Genomic DNA, 14,069 nt, shown 5'->3' with positions numbered 1-14,069 from the left:
GTCTTCATAAATGGAACCCCGTCACAATAAACACTGTCACCTTTCAATGTTTAGCAGACAGGTTTGATGGCCTGATGTGTGTGAATCCCATATTAATGTGTCTGTACAAAGTTCGGGAAAAGATGGAGATATGAATAATTTACAGGGAAATCTTTTAAACATATTACCACATCTCTCACTCACAAAGATCTGCAAACACATGGATTCCAAAAGAACCTGAGTACAAAATCACCTAAAATAAACACAGCCAGAGAGACTTGCAATAACCTGTAGCTCAGGGAAAGTACATGATGTTATGGAAGGGATTCTGTTCCCTTTAAAATATTTTTTGAAGAAGTCATAATCAAACTGGATATATGTAGGACCAGTTCCTTTTCAAGAGGGCACCAAAAGAACCAATTTGGCAACTATGTTTACTGGTTGTCACATGATTCAAGTTAAATATAGAACAGAAACTCTGGTAACAGGGAGAAATGTGGACAGAGAAGTCAGTCATGCCCCTTAATTGGACAAGCTTGGCAGCAGCAGCGCAAACCTAAGACAGCAGAAAACTCAAAACTTTGGTTGTAGCAGTCAGTGTGTTTTACCTGCTGGAGTGAGCAGCTGATAAAGTTAGCCTGAAGAATCGTCAAGGAAGGAGAGAAGACCACAACCCAGTTTGTTTTCCAGAAATCTTTAAAAGACCCTGAGAAGTCCACTGAGTTAATGCATCTTGTCGCATGTCTTTGAAGAAGGCCTGCTAAAATTAATTCTCAATGCCTTCTGAAAAGAACTGATCTAAAATACCCTCGTGACCTGTCGACGTATACTCGGAAATTAGACTGGATTCCAGTTTTGGAGCAACATATCTCATCTGATGATTTCTTCAAAAATGAACAAATAAACAGCCCAAGAGGTTTTTTTTTGTCTGTAACAGAGTGCTGAATGGAAAAAAAACCCTTTTATTTTTTCAGCTATCCAGTGTGTGTGTGTGCATGTGGCTCGAAGATTAAAAAAAGGACTTTAAAAGTTGGTAAAGGTGAAAAAGGAGCTTTTAAAATTTCCACCTGTATGTTTATGCTTTACTTAAAGACTAGTTAAAACTTGTTCGACAATAAATGGATAATTTTGTTGTTCATTAAAGAAACCTGGTCAGTGTCTTCTATTCTGGGAAAAATAGAGTATATGATTGACTGTATCAGTATGTGGGTAAAGTTCACATCGATGTTGTGACCTGTGGAGAAGTGGGATGAGAATAAAGAGTGCCCTCCTCTGCCCTTAGTTGTCACAGCACTTGTGATCTGGCTCAGTAGCTTAATTGGTTCGAGTGTTTGTCTAATAATCAGAAAATCTTGGATTCATATCCTTGCTTCAAAAGTTTAGCTATCAATCATTTACATCCATTTTCTTGTGAACCTTAACTTTTCTTAAGAATTTCATTCACAAAAGAAAACAGCTCAGTGGTTGCCTTTGTGAAGGATGTGAGTTTGAAATGGCTGTTCCTGCTTGTACAGATGTTCAGTGCTAATATTTCAACGGCAACTCAATCCCCTACAATTTCTTTGAGAGCAATGTGTTTGCAGTTGCATTTAACCTGGAAAGCAGCTCAGCATTAATCTCACTGAATGAAAGTGTGACCGTGTTGTATGTTTCAGAGTGTTTCTGTCGTTTTGTGTCTCTTTTAACCAAGACTATAACACGACGCAGAGGGGAGGGTTGATCCGAGGTTTAGAATATATTGTCATTCAGGAGCAAGAAAAAGCGAAAGGAACCTAACAAGAAAACCCAGTCTCCAGATTTGAGAATCTGTAGATCCGCTTTGGGAAAGTGAATCAGAGCAGAATGAAGGGTGAACTGTCCGACTGCCCAGAAGAGATGAAGACACAGCTCAGTCAGCACGTTCCCCTGGTTTATGATGCTGGAACATTCCTCACACAGAAATTATTCAATTAATATTCATCGTCCAAGTCGGTCTGAGGCTGTGCGTCTCTGATCACGTGGAGTTAAAGCAATTCTTCCAGTCAGTGAGTTCAGTTGTCATTTCATGAGAAATTAGAAGTCATCATGACTTCGTCAGTGACCTCATGGTTCAGGTGTCTGAATGATGTTAATCATGATGTGATCAAATGATTGTATGTTCCAGTCTTTCCGTGGTGGGATTTCACACTGAGTTGAAACGTGTTGGACAATAGGCCAAGACCTGATGTGATGGAAATTTCACTTACTTACAGAAGCTCCATTTCCATCATTGCACATCTGGAGGCACAGTCATGATCTGAGCTGAAGGTGACCGTTCTGCCCAAATTTCCATAGAGGCAAAAAAGACATGTGATAGGTTGCTGGCACAAAGTTGGGTGATGAGGTGTTTGAGAGGTTAAGGTGATGTATTATTCATTCCTTCTGTTTTACATGTATGAGTTTGAATCCCATCTGCATCAACAGTCTATAAAATGTTCAATACATTGTTTCTTTGTAATTCGCCAGCTTTTGCTTAAAGTAGGACTTAGGCTGTTGCAGTACCCGTTAGAAAGATAGTCTAAGTTATTCTGAAGCCATCTTCCAATGTCATCTACATGTAAGCCTGATTTTAAAGGATAAGATGTAGTTTTTAAAAGTCACTTCAATCTTACTCAAGTCTTTACAAAGAAGCCAGGTAAATCTTTGATAAAAAGTCATATATATTTAGAGATCTTTTAAAAGCACTTCAATCTTGTTAATAAAAAGTCAGATGTAAATTTAAGAACTCTGATAAGGCCATGCTAAAAACTTACATACGATTAAGAAACAAAATACAACATTTAAAATGTCTTAACTCCCTCTGAAAGTCGACCCCTGCTGCTGCCGGTGTCTTCCTGGAATATTGGAGCTGTTGTGTCAACAGGAAATTCCTTCCCGAGCAGGCCCTGAGCCTGTTGGTACCGGCTCTAAGCCAACCAAGTTAAAAATCAGGATACATTGTGGGCAATGAGCCCAAATTGCTGAACTACAGGTCCCTGTCACTTTAAAGAGTGGGCTGGTGCGATTATGATCAGAGGCTCCTTCTGAGCACATTTCTCACCTCCATAATTTCCAGATGCTGGTGTTAGTGTGTGCATGTACCGGCAGTTGCAGTGCTGTTCAGACCCTCAATAGCAGTGAAAGTCTCAGTGTTCGCCGCCAATGGGGCTGTAAAATCCAGGCCAATATCTCACAGCCCTGTTAGATTTGCTCTCCCTCTGTACAAAATCAAACTCCACACAGTGTCTTTCACTCACTCCTGTTTCCAGCCCTGATGGTGCAGAAATCCCCTCTCAAAGGTAAACAATCCAGTTGATTTCTGATCAAATATCTCCTTCCTCATTCAATAGAGGAAACAGAGACATGAACAGGAGTCAGGTGCAAGGAAGTTTCACCAACAGAGCAAAGAAAGGCACCAACAAAAGTCACACCTACTTACCAAATAATTTCACTGTAATATTCTTTCACTTGTTTTGTAAGATGACTGCAATAAATCTGAAAATGAGCACCACGAGGTTTGTTTTCACTAGTCACTTGTTCTCCTCTGTTTGTCTGTCAGGTTTGCAATTCAGTTTGGATTGGATATTGAAGAGAATCTCTTTTCAAGATGATTGTACATCGTACTGTGTTCAAAGCAACCAACTTGTAAAATGGCAGATAATGAATGTTTCAATACCTGTGTGACCAGATTTTTCCAATGCTTTTCAACAGCTAGATTGATGATGCTTGTAATCTGTATCCTGTGGAGAATGGGAGAGGAGAATAAAAACATGGTGCATGAACAGGACAGACTGTGTAAAATGGGAGAACAGAAATACTGCCACCTCATTGAAGGTTAATGAGATTTATTCTAAGTCAGATACCTGTCCACAATGAACAAGTGAAGACATTAATTGTCCACTTTCAATCTAAATGGGACTGAGGTTCCAACAGAGAAGTTTTCTGGAAAATACCTGCTGCAGTTTTAACATTGATGAACTGGAACATCGTATACTAACTTTCAAATAACTGTAGTGATTGTATAGTTCTCATAGTGGAGAGAAGGAGTTGTTTATAAATATAAGCAGAAAGACACATTTGTGGATTGGTGAATGAGCTTTAACTTTCTGAAATGTATTTGTCCATTGGTTGCAGGTCACTGGAAATTCTTTTTTACATTTCAATTGGAGCAGCAGCAGTTAACAGCAAAATGTCTGATTAATCAGAGTAGTGGGTCTGAGAAATACTTCAACAGCCGAGACCCTGTAAAACAGAACTCCAAGTAATAGTTTAAATAAGGCACTGAACTGAGCGGTAAAGGCCTGCTCAGGTCAGGAAAAGAACCCGACCCGAACCCGACAGAACCACAAAGGACCCGAGCCTGACCCAGCCCGAGTATCTCCATTTATTCCCACGCCCAAACCGACCCGAGCCTTACCCGACCACCGGAATGTTCACTTTACCTACCTCCCAATTCCGAATCTGCAGGAAGCTGCAGCATGAGCGCAATGACATCATAGAGATGCTCACTTGCTCACTGCGCAGACTCAGAGTTTCCCTCGTTGATGTCCCAGACTCCCAGCTTAGGTTGGCTTTTCAACTTTTGACACTTGTTAAACTCAACTTCCCAGCAGAGCAAAATTTAATACTTACTGTGTGTGTCACACCCGGACCCAGCCTGACCTGGACCCAGCCTGAGCCGAACCTGACCCAACCTGTCTCGAGCCCGAAAACCCGCAAGAGCGACCCGACACGACCCGAACCCGACACAGGTCGCGGGTCCCGTCGGGTTCAGGTCGGGTAGCAGTCCTTTACAGAGCGGAGGTCAGATGAGGATTGAATTAATTTCAATCACTGAATCTAAACAAGAAGCAAAACTGCCAGGAATGGAACACTTTGCTTTGTCTATGAGCTTGTGGCACAACGGTAGCGTGTCTGACTCCAAATCAAAAGGCTGCGTGTTCAAATCACGTCAAGCTCAGTTCTGTTTTACAGCAGCTCAAGTTCCTGGATTTTATATCAGAAGAGAGTTCGTTCTCTTGGCATGTTCGTGCATGGTAGAATTTCAAGATCAACTTTAATAGATTAAAGTCCTGATTTCTGGTTCCATTTCCATGCTCAGTTCTTATTTCACACTGTTTTATATCAGAACAATGTTTCAGGGATGTGATGTGTCCATTGTTTGTACAATCGCTCTGTCACCCACTGTGAGAAATAAAACACAAACCGCACAGCGTGCGGCTCAAACCCATACCTGGCTCTGTCTATAGGCCGCTTAGTTCAGTTGGTTAGGACGCAGTGTTGATAACAACAAGGCTGTGGATTTGATCCCCATGTGCGCTGTCACATGGTCAGTCATTAATTTGACACATTTTTGCAACACTTAAAATCCAACTTTTAGATGCAAACAAGTTTACATAAAGTGTCAGAGGGAACTTATTTTGAATAACATCCATTGCATCTTTGTCACTGGTCTGGAGTAACACAGAATTCTTTCCAATTATCTTCCGTATGCTGATAAACATTGAACTCGTGGTCTGTTCTCGTTAATGGTCACGAGCAGCAAAAACAGACAGAGTGAGTCTGACCGCCCAGAGATGTGGAAAAGGCTTCAGTTTGGGACAAATGCAGCAAATCAAGTGTTCACCCTAACCCGAGAGAGTCAAAAACTGGGGAAAAGGACACAAGGAGATAGAGAATAAGCTAAAGCAGACAATGTAAATATTTCCCATCCTTGATATCACTCGATTCCAATCCAACCTTCAGAGTTGGGTAAATAATTTCAGTATAAATTGTGCAGCTCAAGAGTCAAAACCAAAGGGCGATGCAGAGTAAAGGAGAACTGCCAAAACCCCAGATTGAACCAGGGATCTTCAGTCTAACACACTCCCAACTGAGCTATTTCAGTCTCACAGGCTTGGGATGATAAGTGGCAAGTAACATTCGCACCACACAAGTGCCAGACAATGACCATCTCCAACAGGAGAGAATCTAACCATCTCCCCTTGACATTCAATAACATTACAATCACTGAATCCCCCGCTATCAACATCATGGAGGTTACCATGGGTAGCCATACAAATAACGTGGCTACAAGAGCAGGTCAGAGTCTTGGAATCCTGAGGTGAGTAATGACAATGCAGCTGTTGGCTCCACCCCAGGGGCTGAATTTGTTCTGTAAATCATGAAGCAGCTTCTCTCAAATCCCAGGTTTATTATTAAATCCTCTTACAAACGCCCCAAAGTGTGATATATTCCTCTCACTCATCCATGACTCCTGACTCCCCAAAGCCTGTCCACCATCTATAAGGCAGAAGTAAAGAGTCTGATGGAATACTCTCCACTTGCCTGGATGGGTGCAATTCCAACTCAAGAATCTCAACATGATCCAGGACAAAGCAGCCCACATGATTGGCACCCCATCTACAAACATTCACTCCCTCCACCATTGACGCACAGTGGCAGTAGTGTGTACCGTCTCCAAGATGCACTGCAGCAATGCACCAAGACTCCTTCGACAGCACCTTCCAAACCTGGAAGGGCAAGGGCAGCAAATGCACGGGATAGCACCATCTGCAAGTTCCCCTCCAAGCCACACACCTTCCTGACTTGGAACTATATCGCCGTTCCTTCACTGTCGCTGTGTCAAAATCCTGGAACTCCCTTCCTCACAGCACTGTGGGTGTACCTACCCCACATGGACCGCAGTGGTTCAAGAAGGAAGCTCACCACCACCTTTTCAAGGGCAATTAAGGATGGGCAGTAAATGCTGGCCCAGCCAGCAACGCCCACATCGCATGAATGAATGAATAAAAAAGTGAAGTATCCCTTGTCTCATTGTTTTGGTAGAAAATATAACCCTGGTGGAATTGCCCCTCCCAATCACACCTCACTTCATGGAACAAAGAAAATGGAGAAAATTTATGGCACAGAATGAGACCATTTAGCAATCGTGTCTGTGCCAGCTGAAAAAGAGCGATCCAGCACAATCCCACTTTCCAGGTCTTGGGAATGGGATCCGAACAGATCTCAGAGCTCACATTATGTGAATGTTCTGTTGAAGTGTTGGTGAGCTGATATACCAGGGGAGATTCACACTGTTAGACACAGTGTGAAATACATTCAAGTATTTATAAAACATTACAACATGTGAGTAATATTCCCAATTGCTTTCTCAGCACTGATGGGTTGTGAAGTGGGAGACAGCCAGAAGTCTCACTGATCCACACTGACCCTGAGCTGAGAATGAAATGAGACAAAGTTCAATCTTCAGCAGCGAGATGCTGCAGAGAGGTAAGAGTCCTGAATCAAGGAGAGACGTTCTCATACTGCTGTTGAATCTCATTTCAAACACTCCTTGAACTCTCTGCCGAGGAATTCAGAGCTGGATAACGCCTGTAAAATCAGCCTAAAAAGGAAATAGAAGACACCCACCGTGGGCTCAAACTCAAAAACTTGAGATTCAGAGTTTCATGCTTTCATCGACTGAGCTCACTGGGCCTGAGACAGTGTCCCCATTCTGTCTGTTATTGGACCGTGCAGCTGTTGGCTCCATCCCAGGGGCTGAATTTGTTCTGTAAACCATGAACCAGCTTCCTCTCAAATCCCAAGTTTATCAATAAATCCTCTTACAAAAGCCCCAAAGTGTGATAAATTCCTCTCACTCATCCAGAATAAAAGTTACATCTTTTGCTGTTTTTACCTTCCAAACATTGACTTCTATTTTACTCAGCATTTATTTCTCTCTCCTTTTTATGTTGTGCATTTCCTAATAAACATTTCATTTCAATTATTTATGAGAGATGAAATGAGCAGAAGAGATTTTCTGCAATGGTACCAGGGGTGTGGGACAGAGCGAGTGGTTCGCATCTGGAATACACTGCCTGAGAGTGTGCTGGAGGCAGATTCAATCATGGTTTTCAAAAGGCAATTGGATAAACACCTGAATAGAGAAAATTTGCAGGGTTACAATGAAAGGGCAGAGGAGTGGAATTAGCTGATCTGCTCTTGCAAAGAGCTGTCATGGACATGATGGACTGTATGGTCTCCATCTGTACTGTAACCATTTGATTCCTTGATTCTAACTCTGTCAAAGTTGTTCTGAACTTGCTCTGCTCCAAGGAGAACAACCCCAGCTTTTCCAGTTTGAAGTTTTGAGGAACCATGGGGAACCCACTGTAAACCTTCCTCCAGACAGAAATACAGCTGTTCACCACCACACTGTGACCCAGCTGTTCACAATATATATCAATGATTCGGATGTGGGGACCAAATGTAGTATTTCCAAGTTCGCAGATGACACAGAACTAGGTGGGAATGTGTGTTGTGAGGAAGATGCAAAGCGGCTTCAAGGGGATTTGGACAGACTTAGTGAGTGGACGAGAAAGTGGCACATGGAATATCATGTGTAAAAATGTGAGGTTGTCCACTTTGGTAGGAGAAACAGATGTGTAGATTATTTCTTAAATGTTAAGAGATTAGAAAGTGTAGATGGACAAAGGGGCCTGGGTGTCCTTGTCAGCAAGTGACTGAAAGCTAACATGCAGGTGCAGCAAGCAATTAGGAAGGCGAATGACATGTTAGACTCTATCGCAAGAGGATTTGAGTACAGGAGTAGTGAAGTCTTGCTTCAATTGTATATAACCTTGGTTGGACTGCACTTTGGAATACTGTGTGCAGTTTTGATCCCCTTACCTTCGGAAGAATATCATTGCCATAGAGGGAGTACAACGAAGGTTCACCAGACTTGTTCCCGGGGTGGCAGGACTGTCCTATGAAGAGAGATTGGGGAAACTGAGCCTGTATTCTCTCGAGTTTCGAAGAATGAGAGGTGATCTCATTGAAACTTACCATATATTTAAAGGGATAGACAGGTAGATGAAGCTATTTCCTCCGGTTGAGGAATCTGGAACCAGGGGACACAATTTCAACATAAGGGGAAAGCTGCTTAGGACAAAGATGAGGAGAAATGTCTTTCCTCAGAGGGTTGTGAATCTTTGGAATTCTCTACCCCAGAGGGCTGTGGAAGCTCAATCATTGAGTATGTTTAAAGCAGAGATTGACAGATTTCTAAATACAAATGACATAGTGCATATGGAGATTGTGTTGGAAAAAGGCATTGAGGTGGACGATCAGTCATCATCATATTGAATGGCGGGGTCGGCTCGATGGGCTGAATGGCCTACTGCTGCTTCTATGTTACTATCAGTCTGTAAACTTCATATGCATGCTGTCATTGTCCCTTTTATTCCATGGGCTTCAGTTTTACTGGCAGTCTAGTATGTGACATCATCAAGAAGATTTTCAATAAGTTAAAAAAGGAGAAATTGTTTCCAGTGGCAAAAGGGTCAGTAACCAGAGGATGTATTTATCAGGTGATTGAGAAAAGAACCAGAGGCGAAATGAGGAATGATTTTTTTATACGGTGATGTGTTGTGATCTGGAATGCACTGTCTGATCAGGACTTGAAAGCAGATTCAGTCGTAACTTTGAAAAGCAATTGGGATAAATACTGGGATGAAAAATGTACAGATTACAGGAAAAAGCTGAGCAGTCGGACTAATTGGATAGCACAACCAAAGAGACAGCACAGACACAATGGACCAAATGGTCTCCTTCTTTGGGTATCAGTCTATGCTTTTATGAACATATTGTTGATACAATTCGCTAAGTTGGAATGGAAGTGAACCCAGATTCCGGGTATTCGAAACACCAGACCCAAACCATTTGAACAAGCCTGTTGTTTAATCTCTGTTTTTCACACCAGCTTCTCCTCGCTCTTTCTGTGTTTCCAGCCTGGTCTGTTCCTCTGACCTTCATTCCTGACACTCTATTGAGAATGGCCAACTCACTGCGCCTCTCACTCACACCGTCACTCCACCCCTTCACCCACTTCGAAACCTCTCTGTTGAACAGCACCTCACATCTGCTCCTCTGCTCCATTAATATAACAGGAAAACATTTTCAAACAGACATTTCCAGACAGTGAACGTTCCAGTAAGACAAGGTAAAGATCAGATTCATTCACTTTAAACACAGAGAGAGCAGCTCTCCCTGTTCATTCTAAGGAGCAGATGTAGTTTCTCTCCCATTCGTCTTAGAGACATGGGCCAGAATTTTATGGGACCGTTGGAGACGGGAATGGAGGCTGGGGAGGGGGAGGGGGTGTATAAAATAGGGATGGAGGACGTCGGAATTTTCTGTCGGCGTCTGACATGGAGGACAGACTTCTCACATCCACTCGGCAAGAAGGCATTTAAAGTAGTTATGAGTCCAATTGTCAGCAATTTTATTTACTGGGTCCAATTGAATTAATCGTGCACGGGAACCACGGGGCTTCAGAGCCTCGCCTGGTTAAAGGAGGTAACTGGGAGGTGGGAGCTGAGTGTTGGCTTCACTGGGAAGCTATCGGGTGAGGCAGCGTCACTTGGCAGCAAGGTTGGGGGGGAAAGGGCATCGGGAAACACTGTCAGGAGTGGGGCCAATGTGCCAGCTCTGCAGGGCGAGCAACACCAGGTTTCCATTGGGGCAGTGCCACCTCATTGAGGGTGACAAGTGAGGTAAATGTTGCCGGGTGTTGTTTACTGTGAAGGCCTTACACTCAGGGAGGGACAACCTGTCATGGGCCTCATTTCCCCTGGATTCGAGGCTCCCATTGAAGAGGAGGAGGAGTAGAGAGGGAGGGAGGGAGGCGCAGGCACCAGCAGGGACACCACAGCAGCTTGGGGGCCCACAGGAGGGCCAGCCTCGAACAGGAGGCTGGAGAAGGAGGCGGAGGGATCACGTCAGCCGAGGTTCAACTACCTGCAGATGTCCGAGTGACAGTGTCTCCACAGACTGCGCCTCTCCACGGAGGTTGTCACTGATCTCTCTGCCATGATGGGACTTGGTGGGCACCTGATGCCAGTGTCACTGAAGGTCACCGTGCCACTGAACTTCTACACCAGCAGATCATTGCGGGGATCCACTGGAGATATGTGTGGAATCTCACAGTCTGTACTGAATCAGTGCATCAAGGAGGTCATCAATGTCCTGTTCAGGAGGGCCGGCGACTATGTGCACATTGATCCAAACAGTCAATCTGAGAGGGCTATAGGATTCGGGGCCATCGCTGGATTCCCCCAGGTGTAGGGTGTCATTGACTGCACCCATGTGACATTAAGACTCCCACAGACCAGCCAGCAGCCTTCAACAGGAAGGGCTTCCACTTGCTCAGTGTGTAACTGGTCTGTGACCATCACAAATGGATCCTACAGGTGTGTGCACAAATCCCGGGAAGCAGTCACAACGCCTGCATACCAAGGCAGTCGCTGGTACCAGAACTTTTCCGTGGCCCCATGCGTTTTCTGAGATGGATCCTTGGAGACAAGGGCAACCCAGTAAGAACATGAGTACTGATGCCTGTGAGGAACCCACACAAGAATGCAGAGGAGAGGTACAACACCTCCCACGGGTCAACCCGAACGACCATCTAAGAGGCCATTGGTCTCCTGAAGAGGAGATTCAGGCGCTTAGATTTTTCCCTGTGGAGCCCTTCAGTATGTCCCGGCGAGGGTCTCGTGTATCGTGGTGGTTTGCTGTGCACTGCACAATCTGGCATTACAGAGGGGTGAGGTGTTGACTCGTGAGGATATCATGGAGTGTGATGTCTCCTCTGATGATGAGGATGTGGAGGAGGATGCTGCTCAGGCAGTGCCAGATGAAGGACCTCAGGCACAGCAGGAAAGCCACCATGAGATACACACAAGGGAGACACGAGACACCCTTATACATTCACGTTTCCTTTGAGCCTTACCACCTTCTGGAACCAAGGCAACAAAGAACATTAGAACATTAGAACATCACAGCGCAGTACAGGCCCTTCGGCCCCCGAAGTTGCGCCGACCATCTGACCTGCACTATTCCATTTTCATCCATATGTCTATCCAATGACCACTTAAATGCCCTTAAAGTTGGCGAGTCTACTACCTGTTGCAGGCAGGGCGTTCCACGCCCCTACTACTCTCTGCATAAAGAAACTACCTCTGACATCTGTCCTATATCTTTCACCCCTCAACTTAAAGCTATGTCCCCTCGTGTTTGCCATCATCATCCGAGGAAAAAGACTCTCACTATCCACCCTATCTAACCCTCTGATTATCTTGTATGTCTCTATTAAGTCACCTTTCCTCCTCCTTCTCTCTAACGAAAACAACACCAAGTCCCTCAGCCTTTCCTCGTAAGACCTTCCTACCATACCAGGCAACATCCTCGTAAATCTCCTCTGCACCCTTTCCAAAGCTTCCACATCCTTCCTATAATGCGGTGACCAGAACTGCACACAATACTCAAGGTGCGGCCTCACCAGAGTTTTGTACAGCTGCAGCATGACCTCGTGGCTCCGAAACTCGATCCCCCTACTAATAAAAGCTAACATACCATATGCCTTCTTAACAGCCCTATTAACCTGGGTAGCAACTTTCAGGTATTTATGTACCTGGACACCAAGATCTCTCTGCTCATCTACACTACCAAGAAACTTCCCATTAGCCCAGTACTCTGCATTGCTGTTACTCCTTCCAAAGTGAATCACCTCACACTTCTCCGCATTAAACTCCATGTGCCATCTCTCAGCCCAGCTCTGCAGCCTATCTATGTCCCTCTGTAACCTACAACACCCTTCGACACTATCCACAACTCCACCGACCTTCGTGTCATCCGCAAATTTACTAACCCACCCTTCTACACCCTCATCCAGGTCATTTATAATAATGACAAACAGCAGTGGCCCCAAAACAGAACCTTGCGGTACACCACTAGTAACTAAACTCCAGGATGAACATTTGCCATCAACCACCACCCTGAGCTTTAAGCAGCCCTGTTGTCACCTCTTTCCTTCTACACTACAGCGCCCAGGTACACATCGCACACTGGCAAGGCCGAAGCTTTGTGAACTCAGGGCTTGGTCCCTCACTTCCAGCCCCTTGGGAGGAAGGGTTGAAATGAAGTACCAAAGGGCATCAACAATTGGAAGGAGAAATAGTGAGAGAACATCATTTCTTTATTCCGTGTGACACCAAACACAACCCGATCCATCTGGAATGTACTTTCACCCGTGAACCCCTCAGTGAATCTAGGTGCTCTTCTTAAATCTTTTCCGGGTGTTCCTACCTGCTACTCCCCCTGCTCTGTCAGCTGAGGTGGAGACAGGCTGCTGACCTTGCTGCTCCATGGCTTGGGATGACATTGGCGGCCGTCCTCTGGCTGCCTGAGGCCTGGAGGGCCCTGGCACACTGAGGGCCTCCTGCACAGGTACAGAGAACCCCACTGTCATCGAGGGTGATGGAGGCAGGCACTGGCATCACTGGTGTCACTGGCAGAGGGACTTTGGAGCTGCTGTCCACACCAGGAGCACCCTGAGAGGAGACCCCAGATGTAGCAGCCAGCTGCTCCTCCCCCTTATAAGACACACTTGTACCTCCCTGCTGACCTGAGAGGGACGTGGACCAAGTGGAAAGTTCAGGTGCCTCGTCCCCCCTCTCACCTTGTCACCACTGGATGGAGCTCATGGACAAAGTGATGGAGTGCAGGTCTGCGCACATCTCCGGCGGCCACTGATTGGTCGGCTGGATCTGGCTCTCCATGAGAGTCACTAATGTCTCAATGGAGGAAGCCAGACACACCCCCATCAGAGACAGTGCGGCACCCAAGGCCTGAATGGACTCCTCCATCGTCCGTGCTTGGGTACACATAGCCTCGGGCAACTCTGCCAGATGTTGCCTGACCTCTCACTGCAGCTGCAGCATTTCCCGTGTTGCTGGTGACACCACAGGCACGTCATCAGCCTGGGGCACAGCATGGGCCTGGCCTCCCACAGACCACCAACTGCCAGTGACCTCGGCTGTCACAGCCTCCGCCAGCTGCCCGGGCCTGTCTGTGATGTGCTCATCAGTTTGGATGCCAGAATCTAACAGCGAACGGATACCCACCAACATGAGAGTTTCTGTGCTGGTGGAGGGTGCAGGGGAATGAGGTGATGGTGCACCCCCTGAGGCTCCCTCATCCTCCTCAGACGTGTCCGGCTGTCCCCCAGTCTCTCCAGCTCTTTGCATTTGTCGTTCATCCGGGCCTGCATG

At 45.4% G+C, this 14,069-nt stretch overlaps 1 non-coding gene across 1 annotated transcript; it reads left to right on the top strand.

Moving 5' to 3' along the window:
* Positions 1 to 4,864: 4,864 nt before the first annotated feature.
* Positions 4,865 to 4,936, top strand: trnaw-cca (transfer RNA tryptophan (anticodon CCA)). The gene has a single exon. It is a non-coding gene; the product is annotated as a tRNA-Trp (tRNA).
* The last annotated feature ends 9,133 nt before the right edge of the window (positions 4,937 to 14,069 follow it).

This window comes from Heterodontus francisci, unplaced genomic scaffold (assembly GCF_036365525.1).
Source record: "Heterodontus francisci isolate sHetFra1 unplaced genomic scaffold, sHetFra1.hap1 HAP1_SCAFFOLD_337, whole genome shotgun sequence".
In the NCBI taxonomy this organism is placed as follows: domain Eukaryota; kingdom Metazoa; phylum Chordata; class Chondrichthyes; order Heterodontiformes; family Heterodontidae; genus Heterodontus; species Heterodontus francisci.
Note: the sequence above shows the minus strand (reverse complement) of the source record. Positions and strands in the feature narration are given on the sequence as shown.